The 20,053-nt window shown below is 43.2% G+C and overlaps 1 protein-coding gene across 1 annotated transcript in view; it reads left to right on the top strand.

Annotated features, from left to right (window-relative positions):
- Window positions 1-20,053, top strand: part of KALRN (kalirin RhoGEF kinase) — a 775,504-nt gene that overhangs the window by 610,010 nt on the left and 145,441 nt on the right.

The following is a 20,053-nucleotide window of genomic DNA, read 5'->3' as shown; positions in this document are numbered from 1 at the left end:
ATTTATGTTTATTGTTCATTTCTCTCACTTCCACCCTCCTAATCCCACCCCTCACAAGTGCAAGGATTTTGTGTATTTTGTTCACTGCTCTATTTGTGGGAAGAAGGAAGGGAAGGGATGGGAGGGGATGGGAGAGGAGGGGAGGAGAGGGGAGGGAGGAAGGAAGGAAGGAGCAAGGAAGGGCATTGCATTCCAAATCCTCCTGTTATTGGAAATCTTCATTAAACTGACCTGAGTTACAGCAAGGCAAAAGTCCACTTTCCATTTAATGCATCGGAAACCTCTTCATTGCCTGAGGTGAATCTGCACGCTGCTGCAGCTGCTACTTCTGATGGGGGGGGGTGACATTGGCTGTCGGAATTAAAATGCCATCTTTGTAGTGGACACTTAGCAATAGTAAGCTTCCTAAATTGGAAAGTGATAGACTGGTACTTCTTACTGCCCTACTTTGGGAACACTTTGACCTACTTAGAGGTAAACATTTTTGGAAATGGATAAGACCTGGAGTGGTTTGTTTTTAGCAGCTCCAGCTGCAGTCATCCTCCACTTTGGTAAATAGCTGGTCTCCTCCTGAGCTCAGGAGAGCTCAGCCAGCTGCTCAGCACACCAGCTCTCCCTCTCCATCCCTACAGGAGAACATACATGTTCTCCTGCTCTGGGAGATGCCAGGGTCCTCTGTGCAAGCCCACAGTCTTCGTCAATATTGCCGGGACTAACTCCCCACCTTGGGCCTGATCCAGACCAGGTGGTGATCAGAAAAAGTCAGTAGTTAAAGGGATAAGCTCGGGAAACGGACTTTGGCCCAGTGGTTAGGGCGTCCGTCTACCATATGGGAGGTCCGCGGTTCAAACCCCGGGCTTCCTTGACCCGTGTGGAGCTGGCCATGTGCAGCGCTGATGCGCGCAAGGAGTGCCATGCCATGCAAGGGTGTCCCCCGCGTGGGGGAGGCCCACGCGCAAGGAGTGCGCCCCGTAAGGAGAGCCGCCCAGCGTGAAAAGAAAGTGCAGCCTGCCCAGGAATGGCGCCGCCCACACTTCCCGTGCCGCTGACGACAACAGAAGCGGATAAAGAAACAAGACGCAGCAAAATAGACACCAAGAACAGACAACCAAGGGAGGGGGGGGAAATTAAATAAATAAATAAATCTTTAAAAAAAAAAAAAAAGGGATAAGCTGGGGCTTACCTTTCTTGAGGATAAGAGACAGCCACAAAGAGGCAGAGAGGTGTCAAGTGGGCAAGTGCAGGGGCGTACATTTAAGGGGCAGTAATTGAAAACATACTAGATGAGCTCAGAGTGGTTTAGTCATTAGGGTCTGGGAGCTGTTACCAGGTGGATGGTGATGCCCAGGGTCAGGAAACAGGTAATTAGGAGAAGAGATGACTACACATAATGCTGGTAATCATGCTTTTTCTATACTTTACTATTTCTGCATATTATCATTAAAGTAGCACATATCACCCAGGATTAGTTACCCACATGGACCTCATGCAGTTAAAAACTTGTATTTGGAGTTCAGATTAAATATAGAAACAATGTACACATTGCACCTTCTTTCCCTAATCTCAGGTGTTTCTGTTCACTGGTCAATATTTCTCAGTTCCTCTTTTTAACAAAAAGAAGAAACCTCTACATTCTGTCTAGTCTCTGGTTTCCTCTTTCTGCCCCAGAAAATTATCGAACCAACTACCTTTCCTAGAATTCACCCTGCTCTTTTCTTTTTCTGTGTCTTTGCTTTGGGAACAGATCTTATTCAATTTATATTTTCCATACAGACTTCCCATATAAATTCCCATATACAGCTTAGCTTAGTGATTTGCAGATAGTAAATGAGCAGTACTTGGCAAGAATCTTGGGGTTTTAAGCCACAGCCACAAATGGAGGCTGGGACTTGGTGCCTCGGTAATTTGGGGCATTATGAAACACAGGTATCAGTAATCAGGTAGTTCATAGTCAGAAATCTACAGAGGAAAGATAAGGATTCAGGGACATGCAGCCAGTAACCAGAGATCATAACAGGCAATGGAAGAATGAGTCAAGGAGCCAGTTGTCAGAGTTTGAGAAAGTGGAAATGTTTGAGTCCAGGTGGTTTCCTAAACTCAGTCTCCCAAACAGGAACTAATTACAGAGTGTGGGTGGTGTTGAGCCTCAAGGTCAGTGGTTCTCAGCTCTGACTTCACATTGAAATCACCTGCAGAACTTTTTAAACACTAGATATCTTGGCCTTATCCCAGACCTACTGAATCAGAGTCTAGGGGTGGAGATCAGGCATTGCTAGAGGAGTGAATCGGGCTGGTGGAAAAGGCAGGTAAGTATGGTTGGAGTGGGGATAAGGAAGGTGTCCTCTGTATTCACCAGGAGCCATGTTCACAGCTTTCACTGAGCCTGTTTGGGTATGTTTACAAAAGGTGTATACTGTATTTGTCACAGTAAGAAGTGTCTCACAGGGGTCTCTAGGCTTGAGTTGGGGCACTGCTGCTATTCCTTTTGTCTCTGGACTGGGCTCTGACTAAAGAATTTGAAGAAATGTGATTTAGAAACACTCAGTCCCAGTAAGTCTAAAATGAACATCTTTGAGACTGAGCATAAAGGAAAACATTGGGCATATGTTGGTGGCAAGGGCAGATGCCTGATGTCGTGGTCCGGTGTTACTGAAGGCTGTGACTAACCTGAGGTTGTGTCTGCCATTGTGGTACACCTGGCACAGTACATCTGCAGGCTGAAAGTGCGGTCACCCCTCGGGCTGAAGTGTGGTTTGCTGGCCTGGCGGGGGAGCAGCCGCGGCAGGCCAAGCCGCTGCCCCCATAATAGGGTGGCTGGTCGGACTCACCGCCACCCCTGAAGGAAGCTCGGCATGGGCGCAGAGTGCCCTCGGGTCTCCCCTTCTCGGCAGCCATGCTTCCGCGGCCGCCCCTCCTCCCGGATGGCGCCACCCGATGCCTGTGGGGCGGTACCCTTCTTCTTCTTTCTCCCTGCGCAGGCGCAGGGCGGAAAAATCCAGTCTGCCCTTTTCCCCTCCCCCGACAGCAGCAACAGCCAGGCGTGGGTGGAAAAATCCAGTCTGCCCTCCACTCCAGCAACAGCAGCCACCAATCCCTAAACCCTGCCCCTTCCCCCAGCAACAGCGACAGCCAATCCCTAACCACCACCCCTCCCCCGTCCAGTACCGCCCACTGACCTTTCGCCAGCAACCAATCAGAACAGGGCGTGGCTTCGACCAATCAGCCTTCCCCAGCCCCTATAAAACTGTTGCCTCTCCCTCAATAAAGTGGACTTGCGTGTTTACCTTGTCTCCGCGGTAGTTCTTCTGCCGTGCGCCCTCCAGTCCTGAGAGCCCCCGACAAGGGCCTGGCCTCCCTTGTCCCCAGTTCGTCGCCTGCTTCTCCGGGCGACCCCTTCGTCGCCAGCTTCTCCGGGCGACCCCTTCGTCGCCAGCTTCTCCGGGCGACCCCTTCGTCGCCAGCTTCTCCGGGCGACCCCTTCGTCGCCAGCTTCTCCGGGCGACCCCTTCGTCGCCAGCTTCTCCGGGCGACCCCTTCGTCGCCAGCTTCTCCGGGCGACCCCTTCGTCGCCAGCTTCTCCGGGCGACCCCTTCGTCGCCAGCTTCGCCGGGCGACCCCTTCGTCGCCAGCTTCGCCGGGCGACCCCGTCAGCCGAACCGCGCAACCCCTTGTGAGACCGACCCCTCGTCCCGAGCGGGACCGACCCCTCGTCCCGAGCGGGACCGACCCCTCGTCCCGAGCGGGACCGACCCCTCGTCCCGAGCGGGACCGACCCCTCGTCCCGAGCGGGACCGACCCCTCGTCCCGAGCGGGACCGACCCCTCGTCCCGAGCGGGACCGACCCCTCGTCCCGAGCGGGACCGACCCCTCGTCCACAGCCAGACCCCACCTCTACCGACCGAGCAAGCCGCCGCATGAAAGTAGCCTGAATTCTTTGGTGTTTACTGTTGATCATGGGAAATGGAGATGAGACATAAATAGGGAACATAGGTATGTAGAAAGCCTAATTGTAAGGTGGACTTTAATTGAAGGAATCACTGAAAGCAAACTGCCAAAAATAAGAATAAGACTCCACCATCGGTTTGGAAATTGAGGGCTCTAAAGCTATTGCTATAGGTCAGGTGTTCATAGCCTGAAGTTTGGGAATGGATGGAAATTAGAGATGTTCAACTGGCTTACACAAAGAGGAATTTATTGGGGTGATCAAGTATAAATGCCAGGAATAGATATGGCATTGGTAAAACATGAGTTGAGTTGTTTAGATGATATAGAAAACTTCTTCCCTCTCTCAGATTTCTATCTTTTGTGTTGACTTCATTCTTAGATAGCATTTTTCCCCTCTGCTAATGGCAAGATGGCCACCAGGTGGCTAACATTCCACCAGCTTAGAAATCTTGTGGGAAAAGATTGCTGCTTTCCAGTAGTTCTCACAAAGGTCTCAAGGTTTATGCTCATTGATCGAATTTGGGGCACATGCTAAATATGAATCTATCCCTGGGACTGACTGGCCATGAGCCCGTCCTTGGAATGAGGGAGTGGGGGTGGGGGAATATGTCAGTCATACCCAAATACATGGCCTGGAACTGGAAGAACTGGTTCCCCAAAGAAGCATCAAGGTACTGTTACCGAAAAAAAAGGGGACAATATTCACAAACAGAACTGAGAGAGTTTATAACAAAAAGACCAGCTTTGCAGAAAATACTAAAGTGTGTGTGTGTGTGGGGGGGGTTACAGCCTAAAAAGAAAAGTCAGGAGAGAGAGGCTTGAAAGAGAGTCTAGAAATGATGACTGTATCAGTAACAGTAACTAAAGTGTCAAAAGAGTGGTGAAAATAAAATGAGAGATAAAACCCAAAGGTCAAAATGGATAAAATAAGAACTGCCTTGGGAAACGGACTTGGCCCAGTGGTTAGGGCGTCCATCTACCACATGGGAGGTCCACGGTTCAAACCCCGGGCCTCCTTGACCCGTGTGGAGCTGGCCCATGCGCAGTGCTGTTGCGCGCAAGGAGTGCCCTGCCACTCAGGGGTGTCCCCCGCGTAGGGGAGCCCCACGCGCAAGGAGTGCACCCCGTAAGGAGAGCCGCCCAGTGCAAAAGAGAGTGCAGCCTGCCCAGGAATGGCACCGCACACACTTCCCGTGCCACTGACGACAACAGAAGCGGACAAAGAAACAAGATTCAGCAAATAGACACAGAGAACAGACAACCGGGGGAGGGGGGGATTTAAATAAATAAATAAATCTTTAAAAAAAAAAAAAAGAAAAACTGCCTTTATGGTGATAACATTGAATGTTAATGGATTAAACTCCCCAATCAAAAGACACAGACTGGCAGAACGGATAAAAAAACATGAGCCATCTATAAGCTGTCTGTAAGAGATTCACTTTAGACCCAAGGATACCAATAGATTGAAAGTGAAAGCTTGGAAAAAGATATTCCATGCATGCAATAACAACAACAAAAAAGCTGGGGTAGCTATACTTATGTCAGATGAAATAGACTTTAAAAGTAAAACTGTTACTAGAGACAAGGAAGGACATTACATATTAATAAAAGGAATGATTCCCAGGAAGAAATAACAATCATAAACATATATGCACCTAACCAGTATGCCCCAAGATACATGAGGCAAACACTGGCAAAACTGAAGGGAGAAACAGACATCTCTACAATAATAGAGATTTCAATACACCACTCTCAGCATTGGATTGAACATCTGGGCAGAGGATCAATAAAGAAACAGAAAGCCTGAATAATATGATAAATGGACTAGACCTAATAGATATATACAGAACATTGTACCCCAAAACAGCAGGATATACATTCTTTTCAAGTGCTCATGAATCTTTTCTCCAGGATAGAACATATGTTGGGTCACAAAGCAGATCTCAATAAACTAAACAAGATCAAAATTATACAAAGCACATTCTCTGATCATAATGGAATAAAGCTGGAAACCAAGAGGAGGCAGAAAAAGGAAAAATTCACATATATATGGAGATTAAACAACACACTCTTAAATAATCAGTGGGTCAAAGAAGAAATTTCAAGAGAAATCAGTAAATATCTTGAGATGAATGACAATGAGAATACAACATATCAGAACCTATGGGATGCAGCAAAGGCAATGCTAAGAGGAAAATTTATAGCCCTCAATGCTTACATTAAAAAAGAAGAGGGAAGCAGCTGTAGCTCAATCGATTGGGCTCCTGTCTACCATATGGGAGGCACAGGGTTCATGTCCTAGGGCCTCCTTGTGAAGGCAAGCTGGCCTGTGCCTCATGGAGAGCTGATGGCCCACATCAGCAGAGAGCTGACACCCTGCGCTGCTTGGAGCATTGACAGCCTGTGCCTGTGGAGAGCTGGTACAGCAAGATGATGCAACAGAAAGGGAGACAGGCAGACACAGAAGAATACACAGCAAATGGACACAGGGAGCAGACAGCAAAAAGCCATGGGGGAGGGGGAGGGGAGGTAAATTTTTTAAATAAATAAATCTTTGAAAAAAGAAGCGCTAAAATCAATGACCTAACTACACAGCTGGAGGAACTAGAAAAAGAACCGCCAACTAATCCCAGAGCAAGTGAAAAGAATGAAATAACAAAGATCAGAGCAGAAATAAATGAAATTGAGAACAAAAGAACAAAAGAATTAACAAAACCAAAAATTGGTTCTTTGAGATTAATAAAATTGACAAACCCTTAGCTAGACTGCCAAAGGAAAAAAGAAGATGCAAATAAATGAAAAAAAAGAAAATGGGAACATTACCTCTGACCCCACAGAAATAAGAGAGATCATAAGAGGATACTATGAACAACTTTATGCAAAAAAATTTGACAATGTAGATGAAATGGAAAAATTCCTAGGAATGTACAAACAATCTACACTGACTCTAGAAGAAATAGAAGACCTCAACAAACCAATCACAAATAAAGACGTTGAAACAGTCATCAAACCGCTCCCCAAAATGAAAAGCCCAGGACCAGACGGCTTCACAGGTGAGTTTTCTACCAAGCATTCAAAGAAGATTTAATACCATTCTTAACTCAAGCACTTCCAAAAAATCGAAAAAGAAATGCTACCAAACTCATTCTATGAAGCCAATATCACTCTAATACCAAAGCCAGATAAAGATATTATGAAAAAAGAAAATTACAGACCATTTCTCTAATGAACACAAATGCAAAAATCCTCAATAAAATACTCACTAATTGAATCCTACAACACATTAAAATAATTATTTATCATAACCAGGCATGCCAGGGTGGTTCAACACAAGAAAATCAGTCAACATAATACACCACATTAATAAATCAAAGAAGAAAAATCACATGATATTAATAACTGATGCAGAAAAGGCATTAGACAAAATACAGCAGCCTTTCTTGATAAAAATACAAGAGATAGCAACTGAAGGAAACTTTTTCAATATGATAAAGGCCATATATGAAAAACCTACAGCTAATAGTTGTACCCAATGGTGAAAGACTGAAAGCTTTTCATTGAGATAAGGGTCAAGACCAGGATGCCCACTGTCAGCACTGTTGTTCAATATAGAGCTAGAGGTTCTAGCCAGAGAAATCAGGCAAGAAAAAGAAATAAAAGGCATCCAAATCAGAAAGGAAGAAGTAAAATTTTCACTATTTGCAGATGATATGATCTTATATATAGAAAGTCCCTAATAAACAATTTCAGTAGAGTGTCAGGATACAAGATCAAAATGCAAAAATCAGTGGTGTTTCTATACAATAGTAATGTGCAATTTGAGGAGGAAGTCAGGGAAAAAATCCATTCACAATAGCAACTAAAAGAATAAAATATTTAAGAATAAACTTAACCAAAAGATGTAAAGCACTTGTATTCAGAAACTACAATGCATTGCTAAAAGAAAATTTTAAAAACCTAAATAATGGGAGGAACATTCTATGCTCATGGATTGGAAGGCTAAATATCATTAAGATGTCAATTCTACCCAAAGTGATAAACAAATTCAATGCAATCCCAATAAAAATTCCACCAGCATTTTTTAAGTGGAAAACACAATTATCAAATTTATCTGGATGGGTAAGAGGTCCTGAATAGCCAGAAACATCTTACAAAGGAAAAGTGAAGTTGGAAGACTCTCACTTTTGGACTTTAAGTCATATTACCTAGCTACAGTGGTAAAAACAGAATGGCTTTGGCATAAAGATAGACACATAAACCAATGGAATCTAACTGATGGTTCAGAAACAGACCCTCACATTTATGGCCAAGTGATTTTTGACTAGCCTGTCAAACCCACCCAGCAGGGGCAGGGTAGTCTATTCAACAAATGATCCTGGGAGAACTGGATAGCCATAGCCAAAAGAAAGAAAGAAGACCTCTGTCTCACACATTATACAAAAACTAATTCAAATTGGATCCAAGACCTAAATATAAAAGCAAAAACCATAAAATTCCTAGAAGAAAATGTAGGAAAATATCTTCAGGACCTGATGGTAGGTGGTGCATTCTTAAACCTTACACTGAAAGCATGAGCAACAAAAGAAAGCATGGATAAATGGGACCTTCTCAAAATTCAACATTTCTGTTATTCGAAGGACTTCATCAGGAAGGTAAAAAGGCAGCCCACTCAATGGGAGAAAATATTTTGAAAATACATATCTGATAAGGGTTTGATTTCCCTTCTATATAAAGAGATCATACAACTCAACAATAAAAGAGCAAGCAATCCAATTTAAAAATGAGCAGAAGATTTAACCAGACATTTCTCCAAAGAAAAATACAAATGGCTAAAAAGCACAGGAAAAAATGTTCCATTTCACTAGCTATTAGGGCAATGCAAATCAAAACAACAATGAGAAAACATCTAACACCACAGAGCATGGTCATTATTTAAAAAAAAAAAACAGACAAAAGTAAGTGCTGGAGAGGATGTGGAGAAATAGGAACATTCCTTCCCTGTTGGTGGGATTGTAAAATGGTGCAGCCTCTGTGGAAGAGAGTTTGGCAGTTCCTCAGGAAGCTAAATATTGAGCTGCCATATGATCCAGCAATTCCTCTACTAGGTATATATCCAGAAGAAGTAAGAACTATGACAGGAACAGACATCTGCACACCAATGTTCATAGTGGCCTTCTTCACAATTGTCAAAAGATGGAAACAACCCAAATGTCCATCAACTAATGAATGGATAAATAAAATGTAATATATACATAGGATGGAATTCTATGCTGCAGTAAGAAGAAATGAAATTGGGTCACAAAGAGTAACATGGATGAATCTTGAAGACATTATGCTAAGCAAAGTAAGCCAGACACAAAAAGACAAATATTTCATGGTCACATTAATATGAACTAAATACGAAGAATAAATGCATGGAGTTAAAACCTAGAGCATGTGTTACTAGGAGATAAGAGGAGGGTTGAGAATAACTACTGAAGCTTAATGGATGTAAAAGTTTTAATTAACTTGACTGTAAAAGTGTAGAAATGGATAAAGTTAATGGTAACACATTATAGTGAATAGCAGCTGGTTTATAAATGGGATTGTTGACTGAAAAGGGTAGTCTGGGAAAGTAAATATCAATGAGAAAGAAAGCTAGAGAATAATCTAGGGACTGAATAACACAGTGAACCCAGGGAAACGGACTTTGGCCCAGTGGTTAGGGCGTCCGTCTACCACATGGGAGGTCCGCGGTTCAAACCCCGGGCCTCCTTGACCCGTGTGGAGCTGGCCATGCGCAGTGCTGATGCGCGCAAGGAGTGCCCTGCCAAGCAAGGGTGTCCCCCGCGTGGGGGAGCCCCACGCGCAAGGAGTGCGCCCGTGAGGAGAGCCGCCCAGCGTGAAAAGAACCAGGAATGGCGCCGCCCACACTTCCCGTGCCGCTGACGACAACAGAAGCGGACAAAGAAACAAGACGCAGCAAATAGACACCAAGAACAGACAACCAGGGGAGGGGGGGAAATTAAATAAATTTTAAAAAAATAATAAAAAAAAAAAAACACAGTGAACCCAGAGGTGGGTGAGAATTGTGGTTGATGATACAGGTGCGATAGTGTCCTGTGAGCTAAAGTGGATATATATCACTATTGCAGGGTTGTGGGAATGTGGAGAAGCATGGGAAAAATACAGTTGGTGTGACCTATGGATTGTGGTTAACAGCAATACAATAATGTTCTTGAATCAATGCCAAAGATGTATTGTGTTGATAATGGGGGGTATGGAAAAAGTATGCAAATGTACACCATGGGCTATGGTTGGTGGTAATAGTCTGATGATATTATCTCATAATCTGTAATAAATATTCCACCCCAGTATGGTGCATTGGTAAAGGGCTATTGTATGGGAATTCTACACATGTTCATGATTGTTTTCTAAGTTCACAACCTCTGTAATAAAAATACATATTTTAAAAATAGGGTGGGTTGGGGGGAAAATATACCAAATGTAAAATAGGGACTATAGTTGGTAGTAATATTTTGATGATTCTCTTCCACAGTTTTTAACAAATGTTTCACAACAGTGCAAGGTATTGGTGGAGGGGTGATATATGGGACCCCTGTATGATGTTATGCATGTTTATTTTGTAAGTTCACAACCTTTACTATACACTTATTGTTTATGCATGTTCATATATAAATAATTTCAATTATTTATATATGAAATTTAAAATATATTTTAAAAAAGGAAACATAGATGTGCAAATAGGTGGGAGGGGGGAGTCTACAACACCAGTAGTTCTCAAAGTGTGGTCCTTGGACCCACAACCACAGCATCACCTGGGAACTTGTAGAAGTGCTAATAAGTCTACAAGTGCTAAGTGCTAAGTCTCAGTAGGCCCCCACCCAGGCCTACTGAATCAGAAACTCTGGAGGTGGGGGCCCAACATGCCTTCTGGGTGAGTCTGATGCATGCTCGAATTTGAGATATGCAAATTTGGTGCATATTATAAACACCTGGAGAGCTTGTAAAATTATTAACACCAAGGGTGCATCCAAGGACAATTAAATCTTATTGGGGGGAGGGGCTTGGAACTGAGGCATCCTTGGTTCTCAAACTTGGTTCCACTTTGGAATCACCTGAGGAATCTAAAAAAAAATAGTGATGCCTAAAATATTTAAAAGCTTCCCTGGGGAAGTGGATGTAGCTCAGTGGTTGAGTGACTGCTTCCCATGTACAAGGTCCTAGGTTCAATACCAGTACCTTGTAAAAAAATTTTTAAAAATAAAAGTTTCCCTGGTTATTCTGATAAGCTACCACCCCATATCAGTCCTGAAAATTGCCCTGAAAATATTATTTTAAAACTTCTAGTTGCAGGCTCAAAAAGGGATAATTCTCATCACAAGGAAAAAACATGAATGGCTATAGTACAATAGTAATCATGAAGGTGGATCCAGACACCTGCTTTCTTAAATCCCTCAAATCATAAACTTGGTTAAATATCTGATAGTGATTCCTTAATCTTTCATGTTCATGGTGGGTCTTTCCTAGTCGCTAGCCCCACAAGGACTGGGATTGTTTTTGTTCACTAATGTGGACCCAGTGCCTAGAATAGAGCCTGGCACATAGTAAGCATATGTAACTATTTTCTGAATTAATGAATAGGTCCACAATCAGTCCACTTTGACCATCTTTCTTCCAGTTGGGAATTGATGACCTGGGTGATCAAGCTTCTGTTTTTCCTTTTCTCACAAACTTCCATTTTTCCTGATGAATGTGCTCTCTACTTTATAAATGTTGCATGTTTCCAGCAGACCCTTTCTCCTAAAAGTGGACACAAGGGAATGTGAGAGGTGCCCTATGAATGACATACACAGTGGTTTGCAGTTGATGTGGCCCAGGTACGATTCAAGGAGGGTATAGGATGTGAGCTCAGCATTGAAACATGGAAAAGACTTAGAAAAAGAGAGAGGGATAAAACAATAGCAGGGATATAAGTAAAGAAATGATAAATTAACTGGTATTTGGAGTTTCTCTGTAGGCATTCAGTCAACTAGAATTACTAAACATCTCTTCTACTACAGATACTTCGTAGCTATAACTTTAAAATTCTAGTAGCAATCCTGTAGCATAGGAATTCTTTTTCACTTTTTTTTTTTTAAAGGAGGTACTGGGGAATGAACTCAGGACCTTGTTCATGGGAAGCAGGTACTCAACCACTGAGCTACATATTCGCTCCCCAATAAGAATTGTTTTTTTCATTTGTTTGCTTTTGTTTTGTTTTCAAAAGTTACGAGGATTGAACCTGTGACCTTGTACAAGGAAAGCAGGCGCTCAATCACTTGAGCTACATCCACTCCCCCATTTTTTTTTAATGATGAAAATGAAGATCAAAAAGGCAAGGTGACTTGTTTATGGTCAAACAGCTAATAAGCAGCAAAACTGTGCCTTGAACTTTGGTTTCAGGATTCCAAATCCAGGTTGCTTTTGTGCATCATTTCAGCCAGGGCAGTACAGGCGCACCTTGATTTATTGCCCCTCACCAACAAATTGAAGGTTTGGGGCAATCCTGCATCGAGCAAGCTTATCAGCACTATTTTTGCAATAGTATGTGCTCACTTTTTGCTTCTCTGTCACATTTTGGTAGTTCTCACAATATTTCAAACCTTTTCATTATCATGGTGATCTTTTGATGTTACTATCGTAATTGGCAGCCCCAAAAACACGCCTATGAAAGACAGTAAAGTTAATCAATAAATGTTGTATGTGTTCTGACTGCTCCCCTGACTGGCCATTCCCGTATCTCTCTCTCTTTGGGCCTCGTTATTCCCTTAAACACAATAATATTGAAATTAGGCTAATTAATAACCCTATAATGGCCTCTGAGTGTTCAAGTTAAAGGAAGTGTCCCACATCTCTCACTTTAAATCAAAAGCTAGAAATGATTAAGCTTTGTGAGGAAGGCATATCAAATGTCAAGACAGGCCAAAAGCTAGGCCTCTTGCACCACATTGTGAATGCAAAAGAAAAGTTCTTGAAGCTCTTGAAATTACAAGTGCTACTCCAGTGAACATACAAATGATAAAACAAGTAAAACAGCCTTATTGCTTATATGGAAAAAGTTTTAGTGGTCTAGATAGATCAGTTCACCCACAGTATTCCCTTAAACCAAAGCCTGATCCAGAGCAGGTCCCTAATACGCTTCAATTCTGTGAAGATTAAGAGAGGTAAGGAAGCAGCAGAAGAAAAGTCTGAAACTAACAGAGCTTGGTTCATGAAGTTTAAAGAAGCCATCCCCATAACATAAAAGCATAAGGTGAAGTAGCAAGTGTTGATGGAGAAGCTGCAGCAAGTTATCTAGAAGATCTAGCTAAGATCATTGATGAAGGTGGCTACACTAAACAGTAGATTTTCAATGTAGACTAAGCAGCCTCCTATTGGAGGAAGATGCCATTTAGGACTTTCATAGTTAGAGAGAAGTCAATGCCTGGCTTCAAAGCTTCAAAGGAGAGGCTGACTCTCTTGTAAGGGGCTATTGCAGCTGGTGACTTTAAGTTGAAGCCAATGCTTATTCACCATTCTGAAAATCCTAGGGTCCTTAAGAATTGGGCTCAATCTACTCTGCCTGTCCTCTATAAATGGAATAATAAAGCCTGGAGATAGAACATCTGTTTATAACATGGTTTACTGAATATTGTAAGCCAAATGTTGAGACCTGCTGCTCAAGGTTCTTTTTAAAATAGTATTGCTTATTTACAATGCGCCTGGTCACCCAGGAGCTCTGCTGGAGATGTACAATGAGATGACTGTTGTTTTCATGACTGCTAACACAGCATCCATTCTGCAGCCCATGGATCAAGGAGTAATTTTGACTTTCAAGTCTTATTATTTAAGAAATATTTTGTTAGGCTATAGTTGCCATAGATAGTGATTCCTCTGATGGGTTCATCACCACTGAAACAGATGTTTGTGTATAGATGTAGAGCTGTTGGTCTAAATCTTGTTAAATTGTCAGTAAAAAAATTTCTGTGCTTTTATTTAAAATATTAAAAGCAAGATGGCTATTTATTACATGCCTATCTTGTATGGTACATATCTGAACCCATAAAGGCACTATTCTACACTACAACAGGTGTTTTTTAATCCCACCAGCTTATATTTTTAATTAGGTACATTGGTTAACCAGGACTATTCTGACATGAGGCCCAGTTATTTTTTGTTTGTTTTACTTTGGCTTAAATTCACATGGTCCTACTATGTCATTTTCCTACCATGGTCAATGGCCTCAGCAGAGAATGTAGGTGAGCATGAAATCTGCCCTCCATGTCTATCATGTAGAAGGGAGACTTGGATCTAAGAGATCCCAAGAAGTTGATGGGCATGCAGGATTATAATTGTAGTGGCACTATTGATACCATCTAACTAAACATAATTGAACCCCTTGCATAAAACTAGATGGATCTGAGCTAAGTAAATTGAAAATCTTCTGGAAAGGACTCACCATTCTAGATGCCATTAAGAATATTCATGATTCATGGGAGATGGTCAAAATATCAACATTAACAGGAATTTGGAAGAAGTTGATTCCAACCTTCCTGGATGACTTTGAGGGGTTAGGATTTCAGTGGAGAAGTAACTGCAGATGTGGTAGAAATAGCGAGTATAACGCAAGTAGAGGCCCTAACCAGCCAACACACCAATTATAACCCCGGTGGTCAAGCCCAACGATGGATTTGATATTCCAGAGAAACCACATGGAGCCCATTTAAGGACATGCCTCTATTACTTACTCATACACTGTACCCAGTGGTGGCAGGCTGGGACGGGTGCTCAGTCTACTCACAGGACCCAGTGGCAGCAGGCCAGTGAAGCTCCATACTCTGCACCATCTAAAGACATGGTCAGCTTTTATAAGATTACAAACAGCGGGGCACAAGGATTACTAGTTAACAATTATCAGACCACCTGATTATTATTGCACGTGTTCCTTTGATACTTACATCCAAATTCCCTGTTGATGAGGGTCAGGTGGGTGGCCAAACCAGCCCATCCTTATTCCAGGGTTCACGGAAAGGGCATTCCACCTTCATTTACCCTACAGCAAGAGAACTAGAATTAGAAGTGGAGCCTGAGATGTGACTGAATTCCTGCAGTGATACAACTTATACAGGTGAGGAGTTGCTTCTTATGGATGAGCAAAGAAAGTGGTTTCTTGATATGGAATCTACTCCTGGTGAAGATGCTGTGAACGTTGTTGAAATGACAATAAAAAATTTAGAATATTATGTAAACTTAGTCATTCAAGCAGCAGCAGGGTTTGAGAGGATTGACCCCAATTTTGAATGAAGTTCTACTCTGGGTAAGGACCTATCAGACAGCATGGCAGGCTGCAGAGAATTCTTTTGTGAAAGGAAGTCAGTGGATGTGGTAAATGTCATTGTCTTATTTGAAGAAATTGCCACAGCCACCGCAGCCTTCAGCAGCCACCACTCTGGTCAGTCAGCAGCCACCAGCATCAAGGCAAAACCCACCCCCAGCAAAAAGATTACGATTGCCAGGAATTCCAGCTGAAGGCTCAGATGATGATTAGCATTTTTTAGCAATAAAGTATCTTTTAATTAAGGTATGTATATTGCTTTTATACATAATGCTATTACACACTTAATAGACTACAGTATAGTGTAAATATAACTTTTATATGCACTGGGAAAAATTGGTGTGAATCACTTTATTCCAATATTCTCTTTAATATGGTGATCTGGAATGAAACCCACAATATCTTTGAGGTATGCCTGTATTAAGCTTTAAAAGGAAGGAAAGAAAAGAGGCCAAAGGTGTTTACAATACAGAGGAGGCTGTCCAAGTTTGGAGGCAGAGGGTAAGGAGAAGGTCAACCTATTAGTGACAAAGTATTATTGAGTCTTCAACCTTCTAAATTGCTTGCTTCTCTCCTATCTCTTTTGCCTCAGCCGGCTGTATATTTTAAGCCAAAACTGATTAGGGTGGACTTTGACGGGGAGGATGTTGCACACGAGGAGGAGTACCTGTTTTGTGCCAGGGTCTTTGGGTTTGACTATCCTCCGAATACCTGCCGCGGGCCCGCAGCTCCAGGCGGCGTTGCGTAAGGCTCTGTGCCTGGGACTCGGCAAACAGCTGGACCTTGGAACTCCGCCCCCTTAGGCCCAACCCCCCTCCTCTCCTCCCCTAGGTGGCTCAGGCTCGCAGCAAGTCCTAGCAGTGGCCTTGGTGCGGGGAGAGGACTGGAGGGAGGGAGCGAGCTGGCTCCAGAGCCGCGGCGCTGAAGTTTCTTTTCCTCTGCGCTCTCACCCCCGGCTGGCGCCCGTGCCATGCGCGCGCGCTGGGGCCGCGGGGCAGCATGAAGGGCGGCGACCGGGCTTACACCCGCTGTCCCTCTTTGGGGTGGCTCTTTGCTAAATGCTGCTGTTGCTTCTCGTGCAGAGGTGAGTGGCTGTTAACGTGTGCGCCGCCTTTTAGCCCAAGTCTGTCAGGACCAAGTGAGAGGGAGGGAGGGGAGACCACTTGGTTAGGAAAAATGGGGGTGGGGAATGGGAGAGCAGCAAAGGGAGAGGGAAAGAGTTTGCTCTAAACCCGCGCTGGTTTCGCAGTTTTCCTGACAAAAGCGCTCTGATTTGGATGTGGAGCTGCAGCTTGTGAACTCCTTACTTGTCACCGACTCTGGATTTCAGCGCCAGCCTGCTGGGGTTGGGGAGGGGGGTTTTGTGCTAGCTGTGTGCGTCCTGGCTATCCCGGCCCTGGCATCTCACCGCTTTCATTTACACGGGGATCTCAGCTGCGGGTGGGTTACCATGTGACTCCTGGCTATAGCAACGTGTTTGACACTTGTCTCAATACCATGAACTATTTTTGCCAAGTGACAGTTTTCTTATGGGACTGGAGTACTTTTCCCTGCCTGGGCTTTCACAGGGGCAGCTCTGGGCCAGAGCTTAGCTTGTTAATTAACCAAGACTTCTCTTTGTACCAAATTAGGGCTGTGTTTAATTATTCCCCCAATTTTAATGGTGTTGTGGAGACTTGCAGGAAGCAACCAATTTCTCCAAAATTAGCGTGCAAAGCTGGAGGGTGAGAAGGACAGCAGAGGGAAGATTATGGATTGTGTAGACGCCCATGAAAAAGAAATCGAGATCTTTCTAGACAGAGACAGCAGGTGTTCCTAACATTCTTCATTGTTCCTAACAATTTAACACTTCACCTGGGAGGCAGGGCAAAGAGAGATCCTGTTTTTGTGGGAATAGAAGTGAGGATGTAGCCTTTTATATTGCTCCTTTTTGAAAGTTTCATCTATTGGACTGTTCATTTCCACCCCTATTTATGATGCCCAAATCTCCATCCCAGTCCCCATCCTTGTCCATGTAAAGTCCTGAATGAAGTTTCTCTCAATTTACTGGTGAATAAATTCCACCATACTAATGCCACACACAAGACACAGCCATGACAAATTCCCCATCCTAGACTGATGATTTAAGGTTAAAAAACAAAATCTGTTACTTATGGCTACAGAGAATACTGCCAAGTAAAGTTTTATGTATATATTGAAATTTTATTAAGTAATATAAAAAATATGTTGGGATTAGGCAGAAAAAGTATAGACAGTTTGTTTTTTTTTAATGTAATGGCACCAAATAAAATACGCTTAAAACAAACAAACACTAATTAAATTTGAGGGGCTTTTCCCCCAGTCATTAAGGTTCATAATCCCAGCATTAGGTTCTCTCTGTCTCTGCCATTAATTAGAGCAGTCTGGAACTGTGTAGTATCCGGCTGTAAAAGCCAGAATTTAGATGGAGAAGGAATCCGAAGGGGTCAGCATCCCTCACAAACATCCAAGCCTGGTTCAGAAACATTCAAAACCAAGGCAGGGAATTGAGGGAAGAGGGTCTTAAAATGGGGAGGAAGCAGGGAATGGCCAGAGAGGAACCCTGGGTGGTTCCGTTTGCTCTAGAGCCTGTCCTGCTTTCATCGTGAAGGGTTTCCATTCCATGCAGAATTTCTTGGGAGTCAGTTTCCTGTCAAAAGCAGAATGTGGAGCAAAACAAAACAAAACAAAAACCCAGAATGTAGGGATTTGGGCGGTGCTTATCTAAAGCCGCTGCAGCTGCCTCCTCAGAGTCCAGATGTGTGGTGGCCCAGGCTTCCCTATGGAATAATTCTCCCAGGGTCTCTCTGGCCCCTGCTTTATTTGTGAATTGCCCTGACCCAGCCTCTGTGGTGTGGTGCAGAGAAGGGGGCAGGGAGCTGGCTCTGGGTGCCTGCTGGGCCTTCTTCTGCAGAACTGGGAAAGCAGCAAATGCAGGCTCTGTAGCTTAGAGAGGAGGCATGGGAGGGTGATGTCGCAGGAACTGGAGGAGAACATCAACCCTCAGCCAAAGGTGGAGGCAGCAAAAGATGCAAGCAATGAAAACCGCTACAAAGGAAAAAGGGTAACAAGGTGGCTGCCTTGTTGTCTTCAGCTTTACTCTCCTTATTCTTTCCTAGATCTGAAACATGGGAAGATGGAAGATTGGGGCTCAAATCTGAGGAAGATTGTGGGGAGGACAGGGTACGTTTCCCTTTGCAGGAAATTTCTGACAGCAGCTGGGCAGGATGATAGTATGCAAGGTGTTGAGTTTAGCTCCTAGGACTCCCTAGGTCTGAGTCTTCACCCAGCCTGGAGAATTCAAAAGCAGGTTGAATGGATAAGATCCTGTACTGACCTTGAGTACGTTGCTGGAAGTACCAAAACTATGGGAAGGGGCTTGCCCATCAGAGGAAGAGTCAGAGTCTGACAACAGCCAGAGATGATGATCTGCCTCCCTTTTCAGTTAAAACTAGAATCTCTTCACTTGAGGAACTTGGCTTTCTTCTACTTCACTTGAGAGAACTTGGCTTTCTTCTACTGCATCTGTAGTTCAACTCTGAAGCTAATGGGTCAAAACACTACTGTGATTCCCAAGTCAAGGAACCTTGACTAACTGGCTTCCAATCATGCAGGGTTCAAAGGATAGCTAAAGCCAGAGGAAAAAAAAAGATGAAAATGAAAGGAACCAAAAGGAAGCTAATGTGGAATGTTCTGATTATTTTTGACTCAACCCTGAATGAGCCACTGTGGATCCCTCAGGTGAATCCTTAGTGCTTGTAAAAGAGTCTAGTGTTTAGTGACAGTTCTCATGTGTCTTTAAATATCACATTTGAGAATATGGATGAGTTTAGCTGAACTTGTCTTTTGGTTGGGAAAAGTGAGGAAGGTGACTACCTCATGTTCTTCTCTTCACTTTTTGGTTCTGTTGAATACAGATATAGTAAAGGGATTCAATTAAAGATAATCTTTCATCCCCACCTTGAAATTGGCATTGAAGGACAAGAAAACTGAAAACTAAGGATAGGATGAAAAGAGAGGTTAAGTGAGAAGGAAGAAAGAAGACAAATGCATTTATAACTGCCATTTTGAAAGTGAAAATAACCGAAAGTGAGATAATGGCATGTATGTGTCTAAAGAGTGATTAATCATTGATGTCACATGCTGTGGGGAGTTTCAGTATTACTTTGGCTACTTAGGCTTTCTTTTAAATCCGAAGAAGTGGGTCAGTTCTGGATCTTCTCAGTTGTCTTAAAATAAAATAAGAAACAGTTATTTCAGAGTAACAGAAAGGATTTCAAATCACCTGGAGGTTGCTAAGTTACATGTTGCAGCCTATAATTTGTGACTTCTTAGATCATGGAGCCTCGAGATTTTTCTCATGTTTCTAACTGGAAAACAGATTTAGAGCCTTTGACTTTCTGGTCAACTGTAGGTATTTGGTTTTGTTTGTTTGTTTTTAATTTATTTTTTAACTGTAGTTAACTTTGGGTATATGAACTCTTTCCTGGTTAATATCCTCCTCCGCTTCTCCACCAGATTTATTTACACTTGTTTGTTATTTTATCACTTGCCTTGCCTCTCAAGCTCATGTACTACCCTGTCTTCCCATTTAGACTGTGGGATGGTGCCAGCTCAGGAGTCTGAGTATCAGCAGTAAAGAGAGGAAAAGGGTGGTGACTGGGAGATGCTGGGACCACATTACCCTGTCTGTTTCAGAAAATGAACAGTTGGGTTCCTGCTTGACTTTGATGT

The sequence above is a fragment of the Dasypus novemcinctus genome, chromosome 4, assembly GCF_030445035.2.
Source record: "Dasypus novemcinctus isolate mDasNov1 chromosome 4, mDasNov1.1.hap2, whole genome shotgun sequence".
Lineage (NCBI taxonomy): Eukaryota > Metazoa > Chordata > Mammalia > Cingulata > Dasypodidae > Dasypus > Dasypus novemcinctus.
This window is presented reverse-complemented; position numbering and strand designations above follow the sequence as displayed.